The sequence below is a fragment of the Microtus oregoni genome, unplaced genomic scaffold (assembly GCF_018167655.1).
Source record: "Microtus oregoni isolate MIOR12 unplaced genomic scaffold, Mior012 000040F_ref0000088, whole genome shotgun sequence".
NCBI classification, from domain to species: Eukaryota; Metazoa; Chordata; class Mammalia; order Rodentia; family Cricetidae; genus Microtus; species Microtus oregoni.
Window position 1 is genome coordinate 5,748,055 of NW_024543207.1, and position 13,337 is coordinate 5,761,391.

A 13,337-nucleotide genomic window follows, 5' to 3' on the forward strand; every position below is an offset into this window, starting at 1 on the left:
TCAGAAATAAGTTCTTATCCTCCAGTTCTAGTGAGATACCAGGTAGCTTGATGATTGTTATTATATATGGATTCTTAGAGTTTCTCTGACAAACTCTTGGAGAGGTGTTCCATAAGTAGGACTATGAGTTTTCTTAGTAATCAATCAATTTTATCAGCAACATTATAGAGACATGCAAGGTTATTTCTTTCGATCTCTCTGTATTATTTTTGGGTTGCAAGAATAGTCACTTCACACATGACGTTTGCATATGTCCTTCATTTCAGTTTTTCTCCTCTCTATTAATCTTCATGCCCTAAATCCTTTCACTTCCTCCCAAGTTCACACTACATAACTCATTGTTAATGATGAGCAGCGAGTTCACTTTCTGCGTTTGCAGAGTAACACGGACAATCTGTCAGATAAGCAATGGTCTTTTTATCATGCACACCAATAGAACTCCAGAGTGTCACTCTCTTTATCATGAGGTTCCCCCTTTCCCCCCCTCAGACATAAATAGCACCTTTACGTCAGATCCCTCTGCATGATAGGAGGGAACAACAGTCCATGCTTTTAGAACTGTGCCTTTTTAAATTTCACTACTTATGAATTTATTGAGAACCATTAGCATTGGATAAAATTGAGACTTTTCTACAGCCTAGGTTTCTGTGAAGTATTGCTTTTGTCACCTAATGAAACAGAATAAATAAATTGTAAGTTTCAACTGTTAGGAGAAATTTGCTTCATAAGGCCAGGACAGACAATATCAAAAATTTTAAAGGATAGTAACTCTATTAACCTTTTTATATTTTTATTCATCATAAAAGTATTTTTTAAAAATATTTGTCTTTTATTTTATTTATCCTTTTTGATATGGTTAAATCTGAAAAATCAGAATATATCATGAAAAGTAAATGCCTCCACAGAATTTTAAACATGCACAGAACATATGAGATTAAAAGTAATTTGTTCTTCTGAAATATATTTCTTTAGAATAATTATGGAAATACTATTTATACAGAAAATGATCAATTATTTTAATAACATATCAAAGCATTAGATATCCATATTTGAAAAGAATTTCTCATTTCCATAATCATAGGAGAGAAATTTATTTTATAATATATAACTGCCATGAGAAAAATAAGAAAAATACGAATTTAGGAATTTCACTAGGTCTATTTTCTGTGAAAAGAAGATTAAATGTAGGTTTAGGTGACAGAATCTCCTTACCTAAAGATATATTAGTCACAGAGAACTGTTTGAGGGTCTCTGAAGACCTCCTGATAATACTACATATATAAATCTAAGGTCTGGAATCTTAGGGCTTTCTTTTTATTTAAAAAAAATGAATAAGATTTCAAGAAACTTGATAGCAGTAACTTTATCTTTAACCAATTTTAATCCCAATGTAATACTTTATTCTCATGGATTATTTTATCACAATGATGGTGTGAAAATAAATCTGGATGATATTCGCCAAGGGAAATGCAATGAGGCATCTTTAAAGCTCAGTTCTATTTTTCTTATGGATATATCATTAAATCATCACACTCAAGTCTCCTGCATTCATTTATTTTAAATAAGGCATTTCTATGCTGCAGAACTTTTCAATAAATCAATGACTGTTTTGAAGATCTCAAGTACAATTAATGAGAGCAGCGACCTTCCTGAGCTAGCTATATAATACACTTTTTCTTGAAACTTGGACAGAATGAGTGCTATTACTGTTTGTGCTCAGAGACTGATTGTCAAATTTAACAAAATCACAGTACCCATATTTTATATGTTCACTTTTTCTACTAATTTTAGATGTACCATATAAAACATCAAAGACCATCATTTTGAAAGGGAATAATTAAAATCTTATACCGAAGTTCATTGTATTTCCCCGTGACTTTGATCCAATCTTCCAAAAATGTCTATTTGTCATTCTTCTGTATCCTTAGTAGACCAGCTCAGTCAGACTGTGATACGGAATTCCCCTGTATTTGCAGTGAATATTATTGGTTAATAAAGAAACTTTCTTGGGCCTTTGCAGGGAATAGAAGTATGTGGGAAAAACTAACCTAAATGCTGGAAGAAAGGAGGAGGAGTTAGAGAGAAGCCATGTAGCCTTGCTGTACACAGACACCGGAACATTAGCTGGTAAGCCACAGCCACATGGCAATACAGAGATTAATAGAAATGGGTTAAATTAAGATATAAGAGTTAGACAATAAGAAGTTAGAGCTAATGGTCCAAGTCGTGTTTTAAATAATATAGGAAGAGGCCAACAAAAGGCCTCTTCCAACAAACTGGTACCCACATGGCCAACTAAAATCCACTTAAAACCTGAGAGAGCTTAAAAAAGAATCCTTTCCCTCAACCCAGGCTACATTAATCTGAAATGAGAAAATATAAATTGAGAAAATAGCTCCTTAAGAGCATTTTCTAGGTCGTTTTTACAATCTGTGAATGATGCAAGAGGGCCAGCTCATTGTGGATAGTGCTATCCTTAGGTTGGCAGTTCTGGATTTTTAAAAGACAGCAGGCTTAGAAGCCGGTCAGCATCACCCCTCCATGACTTCTGAATCATCTCCAACCTTCTTCTGTCTGACCTTCTTGAGTTCCTATCCTGACTTCATTTGATGAACAGTGCTGTAGAAGTGCTAGTCAAATAAACACATTACCTCAGAAGTTTTTTGGTCATGGAGTTTCATTACAATAGCAATCCTAACTAAGACTTCACTCTATCCCTATCAAGGTATGTGTATACAGGACCCAGAATTTGGAAATGATAGTAGGTAAGGTCTGATGTGGACTCTGATATATGCCAATAATAACACTACTTAATATCCCATACTTTAAATATGATTAAAAATTACTATAGCAATTATTTTAAGGTTAAAGATAGAAAGAGGATTTTGTTCCATACATTCTAGAAATTTATATTTTGATAAACAATTAATGAAGAATTAGAAATGGAGATCTATCTGCATGACACTTGCCATCCTTCCTTCCCTATGCTACACTACATGGTGGAGAATTTAGTTAATTGACCTTTCTGGCAACATAGTGAGTGAAGGTTAAACTTGTGTAAATTGTTTAGACAGTGTGCATATGGGACTAAAGATTTATTTAAGACAGAAAATCATTGATATTTTTGTTGTTGTTGTTGCTTGAGACAAGCGATAAGTAAGTAGTACCAGAGTTTTTAAAGAGTAAAATTGAACTGGTGAAAAATGTTTTGTTGTTGTTCTTGAATAGACACTATTGAATTGAAAGCATTGAATGAATTGAGTTTGTGAATGAAATGTTGAGATGAATTTTTGCGTGCAGAAACAATCTGACATACAAAGGAATAAGTTTGAAAGACGAGGTTAGATGAATATGTAACTGATTTCTATTTCAGATACACTCTTCAATAAGAATATTGAATGTGCAAGCAGTGTCTTGACTTTTGCAGAATATATTACAATTTCATTTTTAAGATAGCATATTCCACAATAATATTAGAACATAAATTGCAGTCGAGTAAAAGTAACTTACTCTCTAATCAATGAATCATTGTTATGTGAATGATTGTCTGCACTGAAGATGATCTTTAGAATCATAGAGAATTATATTGCAACAATGACAATTTATTTGATACGTTTTGACTCTCAAGGTTGGTAGTGTAGCTTAGCAGATTATGTAATACTTTGTTAGTAAATAAGTTATATGTTGAATATTAACACAATATGAAAGTGATGTAATTGATAAGTTGAGTTTATATTCTTACAGGTGCTTATCATTTATATAGAATGACAGTGGATACTTTTATACAAGAGCATGCTATGAAATCATGGAATTTCCTAAACCACTAATTTGGGGTACTGTTACAGTATACAATATAAACTTAAATAATAATAAATTTTTCTCTAAAAGAGATCTATAGGATTTCAAAATCATGAATTTAAAATATTTTGGAAACAATTTTATTTCTCTATAATTTTTCCTAACACTTTTATTTCCTCCACATAGACATCAGAAATGAGAAACTGCCGTGGACTCTGTTGCTATACACTTTTCTTCATAGGTCAACCTGATATTTCACAGGAAATTTAGATTTTACAAGGATTTTTGGTAAGAAAATTGTACTCAATCAAATGGTGAAATGAAAAAGTATATTTCATAAGTAAAATAAATTTGATTTCCGAAAGAAAATCAATTGGGGCATATAATTAATCAGTTTTATAAACACGTCTTCTTACACACACTTGATTGACAGCAGACATACATATGGTTGAAATTATAATTACCAAATATTTTGTTAGAACATGTTAGTATCACCACATGGGAATAATTTTAATATCTATGAAATAAAGCAATTATCACTAATTATAATGCTAAATGAGTTTGTGGAAAAAGTGTTACTATATAAAAATATTTTCTTCAAAACTAATATGAATTTATGGGAGAAATACTAAATTTGTAGGCTTTAAATTGTATAAATATATAATTTATATGTCTGAAGTATATTTGTTTGAAATATGAAATTAAATGCTATATAGTTTAGTTTTCTTTTGTTGTAATAAAAATACCATGATGCAAAGTAGTTTATAAATGAAAACATTTATTTCATATTGTATTTCTAGAAATTCATCGTGTCAGGAGCCAGAACAGAAAGTGGCAGGCATTAAAACAGTAATAAAAAGTTGACAATTCACATATCAACCAAACAGGGGTAGTAGAGACTAAACAGTTTCCTAAGTCATATTAGGTTGATTATTTTTAAAGCTTTACCCTGCCATTGCTTTTGTCCAGCAAGGCTCCACATACTAGAAGTTTGATAAATCCCCAAACATTGTCACCTACCAGGGACAGAATACATTAAGACTATGTGGGACACTAATCCTTCAAACAAGAAATGCTTTATAGTGCTCAAGTAGTTATAACGATATGACATGTTACAGTTAAATGTAAATAGTATCAAGCAAAGGAAATGATGCAAGTTATTAAGTGAATATTTTCATGCAAAAAAAAAAAAACCCAGAAATGTAAGTCACTCTTTAAAAGTGTTAGGATTCATGAATTATGCTGGCCTGCCCTCAAGGTCCTCAACTGCAACCACCAAGAACTCTTCTTGTGTGCTGGCCATATACCCCCTTATAAAAAGCAGCCTTCCCCCTTCTCCCAATGCCAAAGACTTGACTCAGGAGCCTTCTCACAATAAACTTCCCAGGTGAGTTCTGTTTTATGGTTTAACTTTCCTTTCTGGCTGCTCTCTGCCAAACTACAACAAAAGGTACTTGTAATTCCTGTTGAAAAGCTTAAGTTCGTGCTACAGCATCCACAATGTGTCATTCACAACTGCTTTTAAATCAAGCTCAAGGGAATCTACATTTGTTCTTACTTAAGAATCAAACTGTTCTTACCTTTCCAAACAGGATGCACACATGTGGTGCAATACATATATGCAAGAGTTTACAAATAAACACAGCATAAATAACTATTAAAAGAAAAATGCAAAATAATTCAATTTTTTATTGATTTTCAGACCTACCCCAATGAAATGTAAGAATTCTGAAATGATTTTGTAGATTCTGTTCACACAGTAAATATAAAGCATTGCCAATAAGAACAGCTCACACCCAGAGAATATTTTAATTTGGAAATTTGGAATGTAGCCATTCTTAACATATTTGAAGAATGTAGAGTGATTTAACACATTTCAGTAGGTCCAGGTCTTTTTTCTTTTTTCTTTTTTGATCTTATATGATGCATTGTACTTGAATAAAGTTGGCAGTAAAACTAGTGATTCGTGCTATTCTGAGAACAACATAAAAATACCAAATAGGAGACTTTACTTTGACACAGACACAGAAAGACCATTTTCACATGTACTCACTCATAGGTGGTTTTTAAACATAAAGCAAAGAAAGCCAGCCTACAAACCACAAACCCAGAGAACTTAGACACCAATGAGGACACTAAGAGAGGCTAATAGATCTAGTAGATCTAATCTACATGGGAAGTAGAAAGTAGAAAAGGACAAGATCTCCCGAGTAAAGTGGGAGCATGGGGACCTTGGGGGAGGATGTAAGGGGGGAGGGGAGAGGCAGGGAGGGGAGCAGAAAAAATGAAGAGCTCTATAAATAGCAATAAAATAAAGAACACAAATGACCATCATGAGTTTACTAAGTCACTGAGTGTATATAATGGAATTGTGTTATATTCTATTATGGCAATTGAGACTTCTTCAATATTACTTTAGAACAAGTGAAAGCACAATTAAAGTGGTTTCATTAGTCAACATAAACCAATTACAAACTCTCAGCCAGTGAAGCTGTGGATATATTGTTCAAAAATATATAACTGACCTGATAAAATTCTACTTGAAAAAATGTTTATATTGTGATCATGTTTATTATGAACAACAAAGACATCAAATTCCTTATCACACAGACAAAAATATTATTTTTTGTTCCCAAGCATCTAAAAATTATTACTTCAGTATTGTGTAATATTAGTTTAAGATGCGTTGCATTCATTTATGCATGGAATATTTATTTAATAGTTCAAAGATGTGCCACATTTTTTAATGTTGCATTTGATTAAGTCTGTAAGCTGTGTTTCTTTGCCTGTAACTAATTAGGAGAGAGAAATAGGAGGAGTAATCTAGACTAGAAGAGAAGAACAGAAAGAAGGAAGAAGTCAGAAAAAGAGTAGGAGAGGAAGACACCAGGGAACAGATACCCATCTACAAAGCCAACCAAGGAGTAAGAAGGAAAGAAAGATATATAGAATAAAGGTAAGAGGTCAGGGGAGCAACATAGTTAAAGGGAAAATGGATAATTTATGTTAGAAAAAAACATGCTTGAAACATCCAAGCTAAAGCCAGGGGTTCATAATTAAGAAAAAGTCTCTCTCTCTCTCTCTCTCTCTCTCTCTCTCTCTCTCTCTCTCTCTCTCTTAATTTGGGAGCTAGGTAGTGGCTCTCCAAAGAGTGAAAGAAAAAAGAAAAAAAACATAGTAATGAATTAAATATCATTTAAAATAACTACAATACATGGCTATGAATTATACCAAGTTTTCAATGTTCAAACTAGGAAACTGATCGATGAGAAATGCCACAGTTGATTCAGTGATCAGTCAAGATCAATCTTGTTCATTTTTACCTGATGTGAACATTCCACTTATGGGGAACCTTGTTAGCCAATCATCTTTAAGAGGTGGGTTATAGTTAAGGTGTGGTTTTGCTGGGACCCAGGGAAAAGCCTTTCCACTGACCAGGTGCTCTTTCTCTGCATCTTTTCCTGCAGGACATTGCTGTACTTGGATTTCTCGCTTCCTGTTTCGTGAGTTTCCCCCTTATAATAAATAAAATATAATTGTTTTATCCTTAACTAGCCTGGTTATCTCAACGTTCCACATCTTCCAATACTCTCAATTGGAAACTCAGAATCATGTAAAAAGGGCCAGATCAATTGAGTTCTATACAAACATTAGGGGACCAGTGTTTCCGAAGTGTAATGCTAGGAGATAGCCATATCTGTAGGATCAGGAAAGGTTACCTCCAAGGATGACTTGTAGCAGTGATGGAAACAGTCACTTGAGGTGGGAGACAAATGGATCAGACTTAGGAAATTCTGCTCAATAAACAGAAGGAAGCAAAAACCACATGAGGAAGAAGAATGAGAGAAAATAAAGGATGATAGCAAAGTAGAAGGAAATTAATTCACTGATGCCATGTTGTACATGATGTAAATGATGATAAATATGATGAAGAAAAAATAGCAACACTGAGTAGACCCAAGTATACATAGATAAATGGACATCTAAAAATGCATCCTAATTTTGGAATTTTTAATATTATGTCTTTCAAAGACTGGTAGAATTCATGTGAAAATTTCCTCAAAAAGAGGCCAAGTTTCTATATCAAGAAAAAAAAGTTAAAAAATTAATTTATACATCTTTACTGATAAAAGAATAATGTTTACAGACAGACTAAATATGAGACATAAGTTTAAGTTGAGGGTTTTGACATTGAAATTTCAGATGGGATATTTTTTTAAAGTTTAAAGAATTATAACTTTGATTTTTTTACTGGTATTTTGTCTCACACAATTAAATAAATAATAAAATATATCTAGCCAAAACTATAGTTCCATAGTAAATTATTCATCTTTGTTAGTTAATACGTCATTGTTAACTATGCGAACTTAATTACTCTGCTATAATTGACCATATCAGAGGAAAACAAGGCACAGGCAGTATCACCCAATTATAAAGGATTTTATCCTTTGAAATTTAATTTATAAGTTAGTCATTTCTAACTCAAGTACAAATGAAACTTCAAAGCTTAAGTTTATGCAATAAGTTTTCAGGATGGCAGTGTCATATCCCCGAATATTATATGACACTGGGGATATGACACTGTTTTAAACAGAGACATATTATAAGATTCTAGGGTGTAAAACTTGTTAAATTGTATCACAGTGTGCAGTACATTGGACAAAGCATTCATATATCTCCAAGTCAGTAGTGTTTATACAATATAGCATTATTTATGTCTCTTGCATTTTAATTCAAACCTCATGATTATTTGAAATTGTTAACATATTGCAACAATAAATTTTGAGTGTAGTGTTAGGGCCAAAAACTTAAACAAAACTTAAAAATTGTAGTTTGTGATCTAAAGTATTCTTGTAAGCAGCAGCCCCTTAAAGCTGCCTCTTCTGTACTTACAGTTAAATATTTTTGCATGAGAAGTCACCCTGTAGACTAAGCACTTAAAAAAAATGTATGGTATTTTACAAAGTGCCCTGCAGCCAGCCTGGTTCTTATCTGTAAGTAGTCAGGGAGGCAACTCTACTTATCCAGAGAAATCAGCTGAAGACGACCACCCTATAAGGTGACCAGCAGTTTGCTGTTTTCACTGATGAAATAGGCCAAATAGAGTTCTTTTCTACCTCTCACGCAACAAACTCTCTTTGCACTCTTGCAGTATAGTGGTTGGGCACCTGTAGAAATAACTGACCTTGGAAGTTTCAATAGTCACTTTCACTTAGGTTAATAGCGTAAGGTGAAAACATCAAGAAGACAATCTAAAGTTTTAGAAAGGCACATAGCTGAATGAAGAAGGTGATAAGGTCAGGGAAGAACTACACAGCAGAGCAATTATTACTAGCTGTGTGAGAAATAGCTAGTGATCAAAGATTATGATTAAATCTTTGTATTCATTTTTGCCCTCAATCTCCTGATGCAAAACAAACAATATCAAAAAACCTTTTGAGTGGGTATGTATCCTAAAGAAGGTTACTTATTCCTTTCCTTTCCATATATAAAGATTTAAGTTTGTGATCCCTTTATGATTCTCTCTCTCTCTCTCTCTCTCTCTCTCTCTCTCTCGACAGGGTTTTCCTGTGTAACCATCCTAGCTGTCCTGGAACTAGATCTTATAGGTTTTTTTTGGGCTATAATTTATTTTTTAAAAAAGAAAACAAACTATTTTTTTCATTTTACATTCCAATTCCAGTTCCCACCCCCCACACACCAAATAAGACCCTAAAACAATAGAGGAGAGGGTGCCTTTAAGATTCTTTATAAGAATACCTTTCAAGTTATCTAATAAAGTTTTTGGTTCTTTCAATTTAATGGCAAAATACAATCTATCATTAAAAGAATATTTTGCTTGCTTACATACTGTTAATCTATAACAAGTTGTTTGGGTGTGAATGTGTATGGGTTTGTTTTTTACCTGTAATATGTAAAATGTTTAATCTTGTAAGGGAAAAGGAAAACATGCTGCTGTTTTACTAATATTCACTTAGCAAACAGAAAGTAACCACATTGTAATTTTCTTTTCTGTTTTTTTTTTTTTTTTCCTTTTTTAGTTTTTCAAGACAGAGATTCTTGACTAGCTCTGGAGTCTGTCCTGGAACTAGCTCTTATAGCCCAGACTGGCCTCGAACTCACAAAGATACGCCTGCCTCTGCCTCCTGAGTGCTGGAATTAAAAACGTGTGCCACCACCTCCTTGCACAGACTGTAATTTCCATATTGCTTGAAAGATTGTGCTGGGGTATATAAGCTGTAAGGGAAAGAATAAACAGAGTTAAAATGAGTACTAGGAGAACATCAAGAATAAGAGAGTTACAAGGAAAGCATCGAGAATGAGGGAAGGAAATCATCAGGAAAATAAAGAGTAGAGAATGCAAAAGAATAAAGGAGAGGCTTGAAGGAAGTCATGAAGAGAGTGTGTGAGTGTCTTTTCCTCTTACACAACAGATAAAAATGTTGAAGTACACTCTGACTCCATGGACTCCATTTTAGCCGGTTGCTACTGGAGACTGGCCCCAAGGGAGGGAAAGATTCTCCTGTTTATCTCGCTCTCCTATTCCTCCTATAAGCTTTCGATTATTATTGACAGTTGAGTTGCTGTGGATTCTGGGATCCCAACTCAGGTTCACAGATTTATACAACAGTTTTAACCACTGAACCATTTCCTTAGCGGCATGTCCTAACTTCTAATTTGTAGTGAGTTTGTGTTTTGGAATGAGTACATATACAAATCATCAACATAGATAGATAGATAGATAGATAGATAGATAGATAGATAGATAATCTTGAGAGGGTAAGATGGGCTCTAGGGAGCAGGTAATAGTGCAAATATATATGATACAAAAAATGATTTAGAGGTACTGTGTGATGGAACAGGAAGAACTGGGGGGAGGGGCGGAGGAAAGGAGGAGAAGCACAAAAGAGAATGAGCCTGTAAAACGCTAAGTCTCAATACAACTACAATCAGGAAACTGGCTACTTTTTATGAAACTTTAAAAAAATAGCATTGATAAATCATTTTTCATCCAACACAAAAGTTTTACAAGAAAATCCATGGTAATGGTCAGCTTTTTAAAATAAGAATTCTGATAACGTAGATCCTAAAACTGAGCTGTTTAGAAAGAAATAATGAACACATTTCACTTCCTGACAACAGAGATAAAAGTGAACTTGTGTAAGATGTTTATCTGTCTTCTTACTGCCTCTCTCCTGTGTGTTTTGTGATTAAGGCTCAGGAATAATTCTAGTCTCACTATTGGTATTTTTTTTCAAATGTCTAGCTTTGTGTCATGTTAGATAATAGTGATACTGCAAGTCAGAATACAAGCAGTCAGTGTCTAAATTTAGATTTCAATCCACAATAATTTATTTTTTTCTTTTTTTACTATAATACCAATACCAATCAAAATTTCAACTTCCTCCCCTCCTCCCACTTTCCTCCTGCTCTCCCACACACCCTCCCTCTCCTCCCCCTCCAGTACCAAGAGAGGGCAAGGTACCATGCCCTGTCGGAAGTTCAAGCCCTCCCCCCATATCCAGGCTTAGAAAGGTATTCATTCAAATAGAATAGGATCCCAAAAAGCCAGTATATGCAGTAGAGACAAATCCCAGTGCCATTATCATTGGCTTCGCAGTCTGTCCCAATTCTCAGCCACATTCAGAGGGTCCAGTTTGATCCCATGCTCACTCAGTCTCAGTCCAACTGGATCTGGTGAGCTCCCATTAGCTCAGGCACACTGTCTCAGTGGGTGGACCAACCCCTTGTGGTCCTGACTTCCTTGCTCATATTCTCCCTCCTTCTGCTCTTCATCTGGACCTTGGGAGCTCAGTCCAGTGCTCTGATGGGGATTTGTGTCTCTATCTCCATCTGTTGCCTGATGAAGATTCTATGGCGATATTCAAGATAGTCATCAGTCTGACTACGGGACAAGGCCAGTGGAGGCATCCTGTCCTCCAGTGCCAAGGGTCCTAGCTGTGGTCATCCCCGTGGACTCCTAGGAACTCCTCCAGGGCCAAGCCTCTTGTCAATCCCAAAATGGCTCCATTAATTAAGGTATCTCCTTCCCTAGTATGAAATTTTAAGTATGATGTTTATATTTGGATGATGAAAGAAAGAATTCTTTGAGGTTAGGACTTGGGCGAGGAAAGAAAGAAAACTGATGGTGGTAAATGAGGTAGAGGTTAGAGCACAATGCAGGCAGAATCTTTCAGAAGAAGAATATATATATATATATATATATATATATATATATATATATATATATACAAAATTCTGAAAGATTAATAAATAAAAAATAAATTATGAGAGAGGGGGAGAATATAGCCACCATTGGAGAGAAAGAGTAAAGCTACCATGTGGTCTGTGACACAGGTTTTTATTTCAAGAAAGTAGGAGACAGAGACAGAACAGAAATCCAGACCTTCCTGCATATGACTGAGCCATTGCCTCAAAATGAAAAGTGAAAAGACTGTTGAAGACAGAGCTCAGCACTGGAGATATGATGTAGCATGCACAAAGAGTTAGCTTCATTGGCTATTGAGAGCCCTACTCTCAAAACAATAAAAAAAAACAACCCAAAATTCGAGCCACCATTGTGGGTGACTTTGGGAGCTAATCCTTGTTGAGAAAATTTCAGAAGTGGATTCAGAGTACATGTCTGAGAGATACTTCCTGCCTGAAGGGACAGCTCCTGGAGTATTTACAGAACTATTCTCATCTGTCATTGGTTGAAGGCTGCTCCCGGGAAATGCATTTCCCCACACTTCCTGTCTAACTTTGGGTAAGGCAGGCTACTGAAATTGGAAAAAAGCTTCAGGCAAAGAGACCAGATGTTTTCAGTGGTAAGTGTGGCATGTTCTGAAGGCCTACAAATGAGGAAATAGAGTAGGGGAATTTTCAACACCTGTTCCATAGCAATGTGTACAGAGAGAATGCTGAATCTATGTTGAAGGAATATGTATTAGTTCAGAGCTGTTTTATGATATATACAGGATTAATATGTTTAAAAACCTACTAGTGTTTAAATATCAAGATAAACTGTAGTATTCAAATGTTTACAATTGATATTATATTTCTTTTATCATCCTTTGTGTATATATGGTGCAAATACACTAAAATTTTAAAATGCTTTTTGAATATATGGAAAATTTCTTTGTCTGAAGTGTGAGAAATTAGTATTTTGCATATATATATATATTCATGCTTATATATTATATATATATATAAGAATCTGTAGTAAATTAATTAAACTTTCTTAAAAAATATATTCACCACAGTCAATATCCTATTTTGCAGTCTGAAAACAGATATGGCATAAATCAATCTTGTATTCAAATAAAAATTGAGATTCTCTAATATATGTAAAAGAAAGTCAAATTTTCCCTTGCTTCAAGATAACTACATTTTTACTATTTGGATTTGTTTTCACTGATTGCACACCAAAACACAGAACTCATACTCAAGTTTAGTGTATTAAAGCTACTTTAACACACTTGATTTATTTCAGTATTCTCTATTTTAGCCATATTTTCCCCCACTGCAAAAACTTTCAT